Raw genomic sequence first — 14118 nt, 5'->3', positions numbered from 1 at the left:
TGCTTCTTCTTGAGACACTCCTTTGTTGCCCTGGTGTCTACCAGCGACCTAGAGGGCTCCAATCCAGATCTGCACCCGAATCTGCTGATCTCCAGGTACTGATCCGCAGACACAGACCTGGGGATTGCTGAAAGGGTGCTCTGCAGCAGTCCTTGCAACTCTGATGCCAGATACGTATCTTCTCTGGGGCGACCAAAGTCTGCTATCCCGACCTTGGATCCCGGTGGAGGTTTGGACGTCCCAGACTGCAGGAAGCATCCCACTGCTTGCCACCACTGTAACAAAACATCCCACACTCCGCTTGAGTGCTTCCGTCAGTATACAGCCTCCTCCAGTCTGAACATCAGATATCAGATATTACAGCCACATATTGTAAATAAAAACAGATAAGACTAGCTCAGTTACAAAGCTGGAACATGAACTGTTTATTTGAACACAGGCACACAGAGATTTTCAAACTTCTCATCAGTAGACCGTCCAATCAGCAGGGAGAGCTGTTGGGGGAATTCCCCCCTCCCCTCTTACAGCTAATCTACATAGACATTTACATCCCATAATAGGTTGCTCCTAAGGCAGATAGACACAAAAGAACAATAGGATACATCCACACCTAACACACACATAGCAACCCCCACCCCCCCTTAAACCATCTAGCAATGGTCTCTGATGAACGGTGGACTTTATCTTCATATATTGAGGTCAGACTGGGGTTCTCGGTCACCCTGTGCCCCTAATAGACATAGGGTAACTTACACATAGGAGGGGATAGGGGAGCTGGACAAGGAGCTTCTAGTGCTCTCCAAGGTAAGCTGGGTTCCACAAGGCCCCCTGCCCAAAGTGACTCCCATCACAATTGCCTTGGCCATGTGCCTTGGCTGTGTGTTTTGGGTCGTTGTCATGCTGGAATACCCATCCACGACCCATTTTCAATGCCCTGGCTGAGGGAAGGAGGGTCTGACCCAAGATTTGATGATACATGGCCCCATCCACCGTCCCTTTGATGCAGTGAAGTTGTCCTTTCCCTTTAGTAGAAAAACACCCCCAAAGCATAATGTTTCCACCTCCAGGTTTGAAGGTGGGGATGGTGTTCTTGAGGTCACAGGCAGCATTCCTCCTTCTCCAAACACAGCGAGTTGATGCCAAAGAGTTTGATCTCATCTGACCATAACACTTTCACCCAGTTCTCCTCTGAATCATTCAGATGTTCATTAGCAAACTTCAGATGAACCTGTACATGTGCTTTCTTGAGCAGGGGGACCTTGCATGTGCTGCCTGATTTCAGTCCTTCACGGCGTAGTGTGTTACCAATTGTTTTCTTGGTGACTATGGTCCCAGCTGAGATCATTGACAAGATTCTCCCGTGTAGTTCTGGGCTGATTTCTCACCGTTCTCATGATCATTGAAACTCCATGAGGTGAGACCTTGCATGGAGCCCCAGACCGAGGGAGATTGACCGTCATTTTGTGTTTCTTCCATTTGTTAATAATCGCACCAACTGTAGTCACCCTCTCACCAAGCTGCTTGGTGATGGTCTTGTAGTCCATTTCAGCCTTGTGTAGGTCTATAATCTTGTCCCTGACATCCTTGGACAGCTCTTTGGTTTTGGGCATGGTGGAGAGATTGGAATCTGATTTCTTCTGTGGACAGGTGTATTTTATACAAGTAACAAGCTGAGATTAGGAGCACTGCCTTTAAGAGAGTGCTCCTAATCTCAGCTTGTTACCTGTAATTAGTACGGTTTTCATAAGAAAAAAAAATCGTAAGAGTGAGACTACACATGCTCAGAAACAAAAGAATACATACAAAACAATTCAACACATTACATCACTTCTGAAGTTGTGTTCTGTCCTACGAGAATTTTCGTATGGTGAGTAACCTCTTCACTTTCCACATGAAACTAGTATGCTACAATAAACGGACAAATGGTCGTCCGGAAATCTGATCGTGTGTAGGAGGCTTTAGGCTTGCAGGAGGGGCAGCTGAGCCCAATATACATGGCTTGGGGGGGTAGAGTATCTTCAGTTCAGCAGAATTCCTTCCACCAGAAAGCCGACAGTTAGCTTATCAGCTGCTGCTGATGTAAACCTTCCACTGGCCGGAGTGAAAGGGTGACATTACATGTACATCTGCCAAATCTGTATCTGAGGAGACCAGGGGTCCTCAAACTTTGGCCCTCCAGTTGTTCAGTATATATTGAACTATAACCTTGCAAAAAGATCTGAACAAATTAATGGGGGAGGGGCAACTACATGGCAAATGAGGTTCAACGTAGAAAAATGTAAAATAATGCATTTGGGTGGCAAAATCTGAATGCAATCTATAGACTGGGGGGAGAACCTCTGGGGGGATCTAGGATGGAAAAGGACCTGGGGGTCCTAGTAGATGAGAGGCTCAGCAATGACATGCAATGCCAAGCTGCTGCTAATAAAGCAAACAGAATATTGGCATTAAAAACGGGATCAACTCCAGAGATAAAACGATAATTCTCCCGCTCTACAAGACTCTGGTCCGGCCGCACCTGGAGTATGCGGTCCAGTTCTGGGCACCAGTCCTCAGGAAGGAGGTACTGGAAATGGAGCGAGTACAAAGAAGGGCAACAAAGCTAATAAAGGGTCTGGAGGATCTTAGTTATGAGGAAAGGTTGCGAGCACTGAACTTATTCTCTCTGGAGAAGAGACGCTTGAGAGGGGATATGATTTCAATTTACAAATACCGTACTGGTGACCCCACAATATACAAATACCGGACTGGTGACCCCACAATATATAAATACCGGACTGGTGACCCCACAATATACAAATACTGGACTGGTGACCCCACAATATATAAATACTGGACTGGTGACCCCACAATATATAAATACCGGACTGGTGACCCCACAATATACAAATACCGGACTGGTGACCCCACAATATATAAATACCGGACTGGTGACCCCACAATATACAAATACCGGACTGGTGACCCCACAATATATAAATACCGGACTGGTGACCCCACAATATACAAATACTGTACTGGTGACCCCACAATAGGGATAAAACTTTTTTGTGTAAGAGAGTTTAACAAGACTTGTGGCCACTCATTAAAATGAGAAGAAATGAGGTTTAACCTTAAACTACGTAGAGGGTTCTTTACTGTAAGAGCGGCAAGGATGTGGAATTCCCTTCCACAGGCGGTGGTCTTAGTGGGTGGCATAGATGGTTCCAAAAAACTATTAGATAATCACCTGAACGACCGCAACATACAGGGATATACAATGTAATACTGACATATAATCACACACATAGGTTGGACTTGATGGACTTGTGTCTTTTTTCAACCTCACCTAATATATGTACTATGAAGTAGTTCAATTCGAGTGGGGAATAGGAGAAATTGCCCACATCCCTATATGGAACACAGAAACAACAGAAGACCCTCTGGTGGGACCTCTTTTCCCTTCCCTTTTCTAACTTCTTTTCTCCCCCTTTCCTTCCCCCCCCCTTTCTTTTGAGTGGTCTTGGGGTTTTCTTTATATTATGTATATGCTTGTTATACATATGTGCACATATATTTTCCACTAATTTATTTATATGCTTATTGCCAGATCTTTGTCATCTTCATTCTGGTGCGGACTGCCTAGTCTTGGGTCGGGTCTCTCGCCTCTTTCTGCCCCCCCCCCCCCCCTTTGGCCATCGCTGGGGTGGCCGTGCCAGTCTCCATTCTCTTTGAGCCTTGTGGGGCTAGCACAGCCATATCTGCTTGTTCTTTTTAATAAATTCTTAAACGTGACATAACAAGATACCTGCTTCTATATGGTCAGTAGACAATGTTTTCAATGTATAGATTGCTTGTCTGTAGACAAATTCTTGCCTAATTATTTGTATGCAGATATTCTTTACTTATTGTTTTTCTTTATGAATTGTAGATATCATAGACTTTCATACCACTTGCTCCTGATGAAGAGGAATAACGCATGACCTCGAAACTTGCTGAGTATCACTCTGTTCACTTGCACAAGAGTCATGTAAATTAGTGGTTCTTTTTTTTTATCTCATTATGAACATGTTACATCAATCTTAAACTTGTAAACCATTGATCCAGCAAATGTGTCTATACTTTTAGATTTTGTATTATTAAACTTGTTTTTTTACTTATATTTTTCTGCATATGCATTTTTTGGAGTCATTGCCCTTTAAAGTCCCACCAGATGGTTCTTCTGTTTGTTTTCTGTGCTCCAGTTGTTCAGAAACTACAATTTCCATCCTGCCCGGTCATCTCTGTGAATGTCAGAGTTTTTACAATGCCACTTGGGATGTCTCGTTTCCACAACAGCTGCAGGGCCGTAGTTTGAAGATCCCTGGAGGAGACCATAAAAGCAGCATTAGAAAGAAATGTGAGCATGGCTTCAGTCAGGAGATGGTCCTGGTGGTCATGGTCTTGTTCTCCTTCAGGTCCTCTAACCTTGTAAAAGGTTAGAGGACCGGAGTTAAAGGGTTACACTAATGTACATCTGCCAAATCTGTATCTGAGGAGACCATAGAAGCAGCAATAGAAAGAAATGTGAGCATGGCTTCAGTCAGGAGATGGTCCTGGTGGTCCCGGTCTTGTTCTCCTTCAGGTCCTCTAACCTTGTAGATGGTGACATGGACTTGTTGGGTGGGAATTAGCAGGAGGGGCTCTGGGTTATCTTGTACCCAATCAGCTTGTTATGGATAAAAGATTAAAGTGTCTTCTGGGAATTTACAGGGATTTGGATGTTTAGAGGGTTACATAAGTGGGCGGGGCTGGTATTAATAAGGGGCGTGTCATATGATCAGTTTCCTAGCATAGATGATATAAATATATTCTTGAAATGTAAACAATCTATCTCTTTTCTTCTGTTTTTAAAGTGTCACATATATATGATTAATAAAGTTGGATTCTATTTTCACCGCACAATACTGTGGTCTGGGCTCTTCTACAACACATCCACCCAAAAATGTAATCTTCCCGTTCTAGGAGTCTGGTGGAATGGGTGACAAGCTGATTGTATGTCTTAGGTCCCTTGTACATGGGGGGTCCAGCCCCTGTGTGTGCAATGCTGGCGTTATAATACACCTGGTAGGCACAGGTACAGCGTCCAGCCCCCGCTGTCTGTCAAAGTCTACACTACAGCTGGACTGGGATAAATGCTGCACCACGTTTACCTCGTGTTTAGGGCACGTTCAGGGAGAAATGTCCGTCATTCTGATCAAAGCCTAAAGAGGGAGAGAATGTCTCTGTGATTGTGAGAAGACTAGAAGTTCTTCTTAAGCCTCATACACACACGATTGGACTTCAAACAAACTTTTCCGTGGATTTCTGTCCAAAGGGCGTTGGCCGTGAACTTGGTATGCATACACACGGCAGGACTTTTTCAGCCAACTTTCACCAAATCACATGGTTTTTCAGCTCTTTACCACCACCCTTTGGTCAACTTCTGTATTGTTGTCTGATCTTTTGCATTGGTTCTGAGCATGCGTGTTTGTACTTTGGACTAAATTCCTATGGACTTGTGTACACACGATAGGATTTTGCACCATAGGACTTTTGTTGCCAGATAGTTTGTCTGTTTGCACAGCCAACATTTGTCCGATGAAAACTGAAAGAGTTTGTCCGATGGAGCGTACACACGGTCGGATGTTGCCTTAAAACAGGTAATTTGCATGTTTGTTGTGAAAAAGTCCGATCGTGTGTATGGGCCTTGAGATTGATCACTGAAAAGGTCATCTCTCCTGCAGATGGTCATAAATTAAGGACTGCTCAGATCATAAAGGAGCTACTGCCCACCCCCCTCTGTCACCTATCGGAAGCATTCAGCACACCATTCACCTAACAGTCCTCAAAATTTCCCATTTGCCTACACGCTTTAGGCTAGTTGAAATAAAATGAAGGGAAGTGTGGACAGGACCGGTGTAAATGAGCGCCACCACACAATTTGCAGGCTGCTTACCGTATAGCCAGTGTGCCCCACCCCACATAGGCTCACAGTGCAGGCATTTCAATGAGTACTGTACAGCCGCCCCTCTCCACCTCCCTCCTTCATGTTTCCTTGGCAGTTCTCAGCAAGGCAGTCCCAAGTGGGCAGGCTCCACCCCTCTCGGTTCGCCCACCGTCAGTGTGCACTGATGCCTGACCTGAGGCCAATACACAGTGGGACGATCAAAGGGTTATATACATTCCTAGGGAGTGCTTGTACTGTGGGAAGGCAGAAATCCGTGTCTCTGCTTAGCAGAAACACAGAATCACTACCTCCCCTACTAACAAATCGGCGATCGGCCTTGTTTACATCTGCAGACCACCGTTCTGTCTCCTTTGGGAATGATCGGCGGGTTCACCGGACCCATTGATTGGCTCCCGCTGTGTCCAATCACAGCAGGATTGGGTCGCCGGAGCCATGCGTGCGCGCCTTAGACCCGGAAGCACAGAACCGCATACAGATACGCGATTCTGCACAGGGAAGCCGACTTGTCACCGTATGTGTACTGTATACGGCCGGCAAGCGGTTAAAATCACTGCTCCTGTAAAATTATCTTTTTTAACCAGTTCCCGACCAGCTCACGCAGATATACTGCGGCTCCCCTGGGCGAAATCCGGTATGGGTACATTCTTCCCCTTTTCAGCGGTGGCCGGCGGGCACGATCGCTGCCGGCCACACGTGATCACGTGCATGAGCGCAAGCACAGGGATTTCCCCACACAGTTAGAACACGCTGAGGGAACACAGTTAACCCCTTCCCAGCCAGTGATATTTACACAGTAATCAGTGCATTTTTATAGCACTTATCGCTATATAAATGTCAATTGTCCCAAAAAAAGTGTCAAAAGTGTCCAATCTATCCGTCGCAATGTTGCAGTACCACTAAGAATCAAACATCACTGACATTACTAGTATAAAAAAAAAAAAATTATAATAAAAATGCCATAAATCTTTCCCATAGTTTGTGGACGCTATAACTTTTGCACGAACCAATCAATATACGCTTACTTTTACCAAAAATATGTAGAAGAATATATATATTGGTCTAAACTGATGAAGAATTTTTTTTTTTTAATTTGGGGATAATAATTATAGCAAAATATTGTTTTTTTCAAAATTATTGCGCTTATTTTTGTTTATAGTGCAAAAAATAAAAACCACAGGAGGCGATCAAAATACCACCAAAAGAAAGCTCTATTTGTGGGGAAAAAAGAACGCAAATTTAGTTTGGGTACAACGTCACACGGCCACGCAATTGTCAGTTAAAGCGACGCAGTGCCGAATTGTAAAAAGTGCTCTGGTCAGGAAGAGGGGTAAAATCTTCCGGGGCTGAAGTGGTTAAAAAAAGTTTACATTGATACATGTCCCCCATACCCCTTTTATGGCCAATTACTTTCTCATAAGCCGTCAAAATAGGGACTTTTTATTTTTCACATTCGGGTCCCATAGACTTCAATGGGGTTCAGGTCCGAACTTTTTTTTTTTTTTTTTTTTTTTTTATGAGTTCAAGGGGGTGTTGAACCCATCTCTGTTCACACATATGGTATCCCCATACTCAGGGGAAGTAGAAGAATGTGTTTTGGGGTGCAATTGGATGTCTGTGCTGTGTGTGGGAAAGAACTTTAAAAAAAATAACATTTTATTTACTTTAATTTTTACAAAAATTGTGTCAAATTTTTTTTTTTTTACAAATTTCAAATAAACTCATAAAGCTTCTTACTAAACACTAAAAAAAGACAATACATCAAGGTTGTTAAAAATTCAAATATAGATCCCATCGTCTGTGGACTTGAACATTCACACAGACTAAATAGTTACACAGATTTGTAGTTTGACCAAAGAAAATGCAGCAGAATACATTCCGGACTACACAGATAAAGAAAAGTTGAATAACTAATCACAGATAATGCTTGATTAGCTGCCACGGTAAAAACACAATAGCACAGCAGGGGAGATCGCGGTACTAACATTGTATTGTTAGTACAGTGACTCGGACTGGAACTGTCAACCAATGTGTACTAGGCTTTAGATGCAAGAAATGACAGCTCTGACACCGGAAGGGGAGTTGATCCTCATCGCTTCCGGCTTCATTCATCACAGAGCCGCATCCGTATCTAAGTATAACCACTTACCGACAGGCCATATACTGTATTATTATTCACGATTTATATAGCACCAACAGTTTACGCAGCGCTTTACAATGTATAGGGGGGGACAACACAATTACAGTTCAATACAGAAGGGACAGGGGGGCCCGGCTCGTAGAGCTTACATTCTAAAGGGAGGGGGAGGTGGTACAAAAGGTAATAGATGCGGGGAATGATTGATGGGGGTGGCTCGGGGACAGTTGTTAGGTGGGTGTGGGATAGGCTTCCCTGAATAAATGAGTTTTCAGGGATCTCCTAAAGGTTGACAGGTTATGGGCTGATCGGACATACTGGGGCAGGGAATTCCAGAGGATGGGAGAGGCTCTGGAGAAGTCCTGAAGGCGAGCATGGGAGGAGGTAACAAGGGAGATAGAGAGCAGGAGGTCCTGGGAGGAGCGGAGGGGGCGATTTGGGCGATATCCGCAGATGAGGTTGGTGATGTAGATGGGGGCGATGTTGTGAATGGCCTTGTATGTTATGGTTAGCATTTTGAATTTTATACGGTGGGGGAGGGGAAGCCAGTGAAGGGATTGGCAGAGAGGAGCAGCAGTCACGGATCGATTAGTGAGGTGTATTAGTCTAGCAGCAGCATTCATAATAGACTGAAGGGGGAGGAGCCTGCTTAAGGGTCGGCCATTAAGGAGAGAGTTGCCGTAGTCGAGGCGGGAAATAATCAAGGAGTGAATACGTTACTTTGTGGTGTCATTAGTCAGGAAGGGTCGAATTCTGGAGATGTTGCGGAGGTTAAGGCGGCAGGATTTAGCCAGTGATTGGATATGGGGGCTGAAGGAGAGATCAGAGTCAAGGATTACACCCAGGACCCTGACATGTGTGGAGGGACCAATGGTTGTGTTGTTGATATTAATGGTGAAGTCACAGGAGGGGACCGTGAAGGAGGAAATATAACAAGCTCAGTTTTAGAAAGATTAAGTTTGAGGAAGTGGTGTGACATCCATACCGATATGTCATTTAGTAAGTTTGAGATCCGTGAGGAGATCGAGGGGGTGAGTTGAGGAGTGGAGAGATAGATCTGTGAGGAGATAGTGGGGGTGAGTTGAGGAGTGGAGAGATAGATCTGTGAGGAGATAGTGGGGGTGAGTTGAGGAGTGGAGAGATAGATCTGTGAGGAGATAGTGGAGGTGAGTTGAGGAGTGGAGAGATAGATCTGTGAGGAGATAGTGGGGGTGAGTTGGGGAGTGGAGAGATAGATCTGTGAGGAGATAGTGGGGGTGAGTTGGGGAGTGGAGAGATAGATCTGTGAGGAGATAGTGGGGGTGAGTTGAGGAGTGGAGAGATAGATCTGTGAGGAGATAGTGGGGGTGAGTTGAGGAGTGGAGAGATAGATCTGTGAGGAGATAGTGGGGGTGAGTTGAGGAGTGGAGAGATAGATCTGTGAGGAGATAGTGGGGGTGAGTTGAGGAGTGGAGAGATAGATCTGGGTGTCATCGGCATAGAGGTGGTATTGGAAGCCATGGGAGGTTATCAACTGGCCCAGGGAAGAGGTATAGAGTGAGAATAGGAGAGGCCCAAGGACGGAGCCTTGGGGTACCCCAACAGAAAGAGGAAGGGGAGAGGAGGAGATGGAGTTGTGACACTGAAAGTGCGCTGAGATAGGTAGGAGGAGAACCAGGATAATGCAGAATCACGAAGGCCAAGGGAGTGTAATTTGCCGAGGAGGAGCAGGTGGTCAACTGTGTCATACTGTATATACATATTGTGGTCAGCGTGTGCTTGGCATGCAGATCTTCAAGTGGTTACGTAAGAGAAAAAATTAAGCCCAGCTAACACTTCTAAAGCAGTTACAGCAACAGGTGTTAAACCATAGGAATGAAAGCCGACAGTTGTAAGCACCCCCAGCACTGTTATTTGGTTTGTCCCAACTCATTCAACTGACATCTTTAATAGACAGCATAGCCTCCTACAGGAAGTAGAAAATCTACAGATCTACTGGTTCAACAGGTTTCAAAAAGGTCACAAGGGGAGAGTCTGAACAATAAAAAAAAACTACTTTGGCAGTGGGGACTCAAAGATGTTTGTTTTTTTTTTTTTCTAAACAGCACCCATCTCAGCAGCTCCTGTGGGTCCCATTGGGTCTTTGACAGCCGCTATCCAGCACTAAGCTCAGGAGCTGAAATTATGCTAAAAAGAAATAAAAAAAAGGTATGATGTGTAGAATTGAAAAAGCACTAAAAATAAACAAAGTTTACCCAAAAAAAAGAGATTTGTCCACTGAGAGTCATTAAAGAGAACTTCAGTCAGAGGAATGTCAGTCCCCAGAAGAAGTTGTAGGAATATGAACACACACTCAAGACTTTGTAAGTTCAGATCCCTTGTAGTTATATTGTGTGATTAGTTTATGGATAGGAGCAATAGCTGGACAAAGAAACAAAATATAAAAGGACATCCAATCTTCACCTGATGGAATCCCTTAAACTTGTGGAAGAACTCGATGAAATGAAAGGGATTAGCTGGTCTTCTGTGGTACTTTTAAATACATCCCATAAAACAGCAGAAACTTGATGTTGGAAGTCCTAAATCAGTTTTAGAATTTGATTTTCCATCGAGCAGACAGTTTGCTTTACCTGGTGTCCCAGATGCAGACTGGCCTGCAAAGCTGTCATCCATGAGAGGAGATGGGACATGGAAAGGAGGCATGGATCATGGGAGGGGAGGTGGAACATGCAATGGGAAGGGTGGGCTTAGCTAGAGCACTCAAGATAGACCGATATAGCAAGAGCCAGCAGACCCTGAAAAGGACTCTCCCACTGAGGCTTCAGAGGCTTAGCCAGTAGCCACGTAACCACCATCCAATCTCTGGTACTAAGACAGTGTTGTCAAGGTACCAGCTCAGGATCTGGCAAAGAAGAATACACTTGGGAACACAGCGCAGTTAGTGAATGATAAAAATGCATTACATGTTCTGTCAAAGCTCCATAAAAGGGAGAATGATTAAAATCATAAGGAAACAAAACATACTTCTTTCATTGATGATTCTCCAAAACAATTGTCAAATTGTCTCCAGAGTGGACATTTGGGTGTATGATGAGCTCTCTCTGGGTTGTAAGATCTTTGATATATTCTGAACACCGATATGGTCTCTTTTTAATGTGAATCCACTGGTGTGAGCTAAGATCTGACTTCTGTCTAAAAGCTTTATCACATTCAGAACACTGATACGGCCTCTCTCCAGTGTGAATCCTCTGGTGTATGATAAGGTGTTCACTCGCAGTAAAAGCTTTGTCACATTCTGAACACTGATACGGCCTCTCTCCTGTGTGAATTCTCTGGTGTCTAATAAGGTCTTGCTTTGTTGTAAAAGCTTTGTCACATTCTGAACATGAATATGGCCTTTCTCCGGTGTGGATCCTCTGGTGTGTGATAAGGTGTGACTTATCTGAAAAATATTTTTTACACACAACACACTGAAACGGCTTCTCCTTAGTGTGGACCCTCTCATGTAGGATAAAGTGGTCCTTCCTTGTAAAAGCTTTTTCACATTGAGAACACTGATAAAGCTTCTCTCCGGTGTGAATCCTCTGGTGTGTGGTAAGCTTACTCTCAGTTGTAAAAGCTTTACCACATTCAGAACATGGATATGGCTTCTCTCCAGTGTGAATCCACTGGTGTGTGTTAAGCCTTAACTTAGATACAAAAGCTTTGTCACATTCAGAACACTGATACGGCTTATCTCCAGTGTGAATCATCTGGTGACTGCTAAGCTGCGACTTTGATTTAAAAGCTTTATCACATTCAGAACACCGAAATGGCTTCTCTCCAGTGTGAATCCTCTGGTGTGTGATAAAATTTGCCTTCACTCTAAAATCTTTGCCACAATTTGAACAATGATACAGCTTTGCTCCAGTGTGAATGCTCATGTGTAAGTTAAGACTACTCTTCTGTGAAAAAGCTCTGTCACATTCGGGACACTCATATGGCTTCTCTCCAGTGTGAATCCTCTGGTGGTTGACAAGATTTGACTTGGTTGTAAAAGCTTTGTCACATTCAGAACATGGAAATGGCTTCTCCTCCATTGTGAACCTGATGTGATAATCTTTCCCTTCACAGTAAAACCTTTATCACAAACCAAAAATGAAATATCTTCTGAAATGACTTCTCTTGCGTAGGAATGGTATGGACTATAAAGCCATAGTCACTTCCAGAACATTCAAATGACATCTCTCCTGTTGCCCTCTGAGACTGGATCAATGTTGAAGAGGATCCAAAACATTTACAACACCAATATATCTTGTGTTCTGTGTGAACTGTGTCAGTGAACTGCAAAATAAGTATTTCAGTCACTTAAGACCCTCATATGGTTTCCATGTGACTTTGTAGTATTTATGAAGACCAACATGACCGAGAGCATGGTTCATTAATCCACCTGTTTAAAAAAAAAAAAAAAAAGTCAGAATTCTATGAATAAAGTTGCTTTCTATTTCTAACTTTCATTGTTAGATACAGTACATTGAAAAGGCATGTGTATGATGTAGAGAAAATGACTAGAAAAAAAAAAAATACAAACCAGCTGGGATTCCCCTCAAAATCCATACTAGACCCTTATCCTTGATAAGGGTCTGGTATTAATTGTAATAGAGATCCCCCAAAATCCATAGCATATTCTTATCTAGGTCAGCATCCTGATTGTACAGGTAAAGGGGAATCCCAATCCTCTTTATATAGTTCTGTGGTCAATAAGACCCCAAATCTCTCCTCTACTTTTTATTACAAAAGATCAAAAACAAAACAAACACTTTCACCCTAGGCTGGAAGTGATGTCATGATGATGCTCCGGTACTCCAAGATCATAGAGGCGATCAGAGACGATCTAGTCTCTGGGAACCTCTATGGCCAGCCGCACGACCAGTCGGATTGTTTCTCAGGTGTAATTAGCTGCTCAGACTGAGTGCATGAGAAAGCCAGTTGCCGCCTGAAAGAAAACAAAAGAACAACAACAACGCACACCACTTGCAAACTTTAATGTATATATACACATATTGCAGTCGGCAAATGGGTATGGACTATTTTTTTATTTTTTTTTATGCTGAAGGAAACTACTTTATTTTGCCTGTTTTTAAAGGATTAAAAACTATTTGCTTTGACCACATGGCTGGCTGGTGATCCTGGGCTCCCCCACATCTTGCAGAGAAAGCCCTTAAAAATTGAAAGACTGATATTTAAAGGCCAAGTGCCTGCTTTGTATGACCTGGGTCAGAGAGGCACAGGCACTGCAAAGCACGAACAGGGGGATGGAGGAGGCAATAAGAGCTCTGGTTCAGGCCTCTGTGGAATCCAACCACCACAAAAACGCTTTAGGAATGCCAGACAGACCTTGGCCCTACTGATTCAGCAGACCCTGTAGGTGCAGAGGGAGTCTGTGCAGACCCAGTTTGTCACCCCAGTGGAGCATCTAAAGATTGCTGTTGCCCTAGCAATCCAGTGATGGGGAGGGCCAGCCAATTCCTGCAAAAGCTAACTTCCTGTGCTAATGTGGAAGCATTCCTGACAATGTTCAAATGCATGGCCAAGAGAGAGGGGTGGCCTCAGAACCAGTGGGTCAGTCTCACCACCGAATTTCTGTCAGTGGAGCTGAAGAAGGCCTACTATGGCCTGCCACCCACTGAAACCAAGGATTATGCAATGCTAAACAGGAGAGATCTTGGCCCACCTTGGAGTGACTGTTGCTATCTGGGCACACCCATCACATTGTTGGAGGTATCGGGCCAGCCAGTCACCACGTCCCAAAAGCAAATGCAACTTGCCACAAAGTGGCTACAGCCAGAGAAATTGACAAAACTTCAGGGCACTGACTAGTAAACTTCAGCATTGGGTCAGCCATGGGGAACCCTAGTCGATGGACCTACTGGTGGAGTTGGTGGAATGGTACACTGTGGTGCAGAAAATACTTGGGACTTGCCAAATCCCGAGGAGCACTGCTAGTGCTAGATAACAAAGCCATCAGTAAACCTGGGAACCAGCTTTCAATAGTCAG

General features: G+C 44.1%; 1 pseudogene; it reads right to left on the bottom strand.

Annotated features, from left to right (window-relative positions):
• Positions 1–7614: 7614 nt before the first annotated feature.
• Positions 7615–14118, bottom strand: part of LOC141126607 (uncharacterized) — a 42001-nt pseudogene continuing 35497 nt past the window's right edge.

Source organism: Aquarana catesbeiana, linkage group LG02 (assembly GCF_042186555.1).
Source record: "Aquarana catesbeiana isolate 2022-GZ linkage group LG02, ASM4218655v1, whole genome shotgun sequence".
Lineage (NCBI taxonomy): Eukaryota > Metazoa > Chordata > Amphibia > Anura > Ranidae > Aquarana > Aquarana catesbeiana.
Note: the sequence above shows the minus strand (reverse complement) of the source record. Positions and strands in the feature narration are given on the sequence as shown.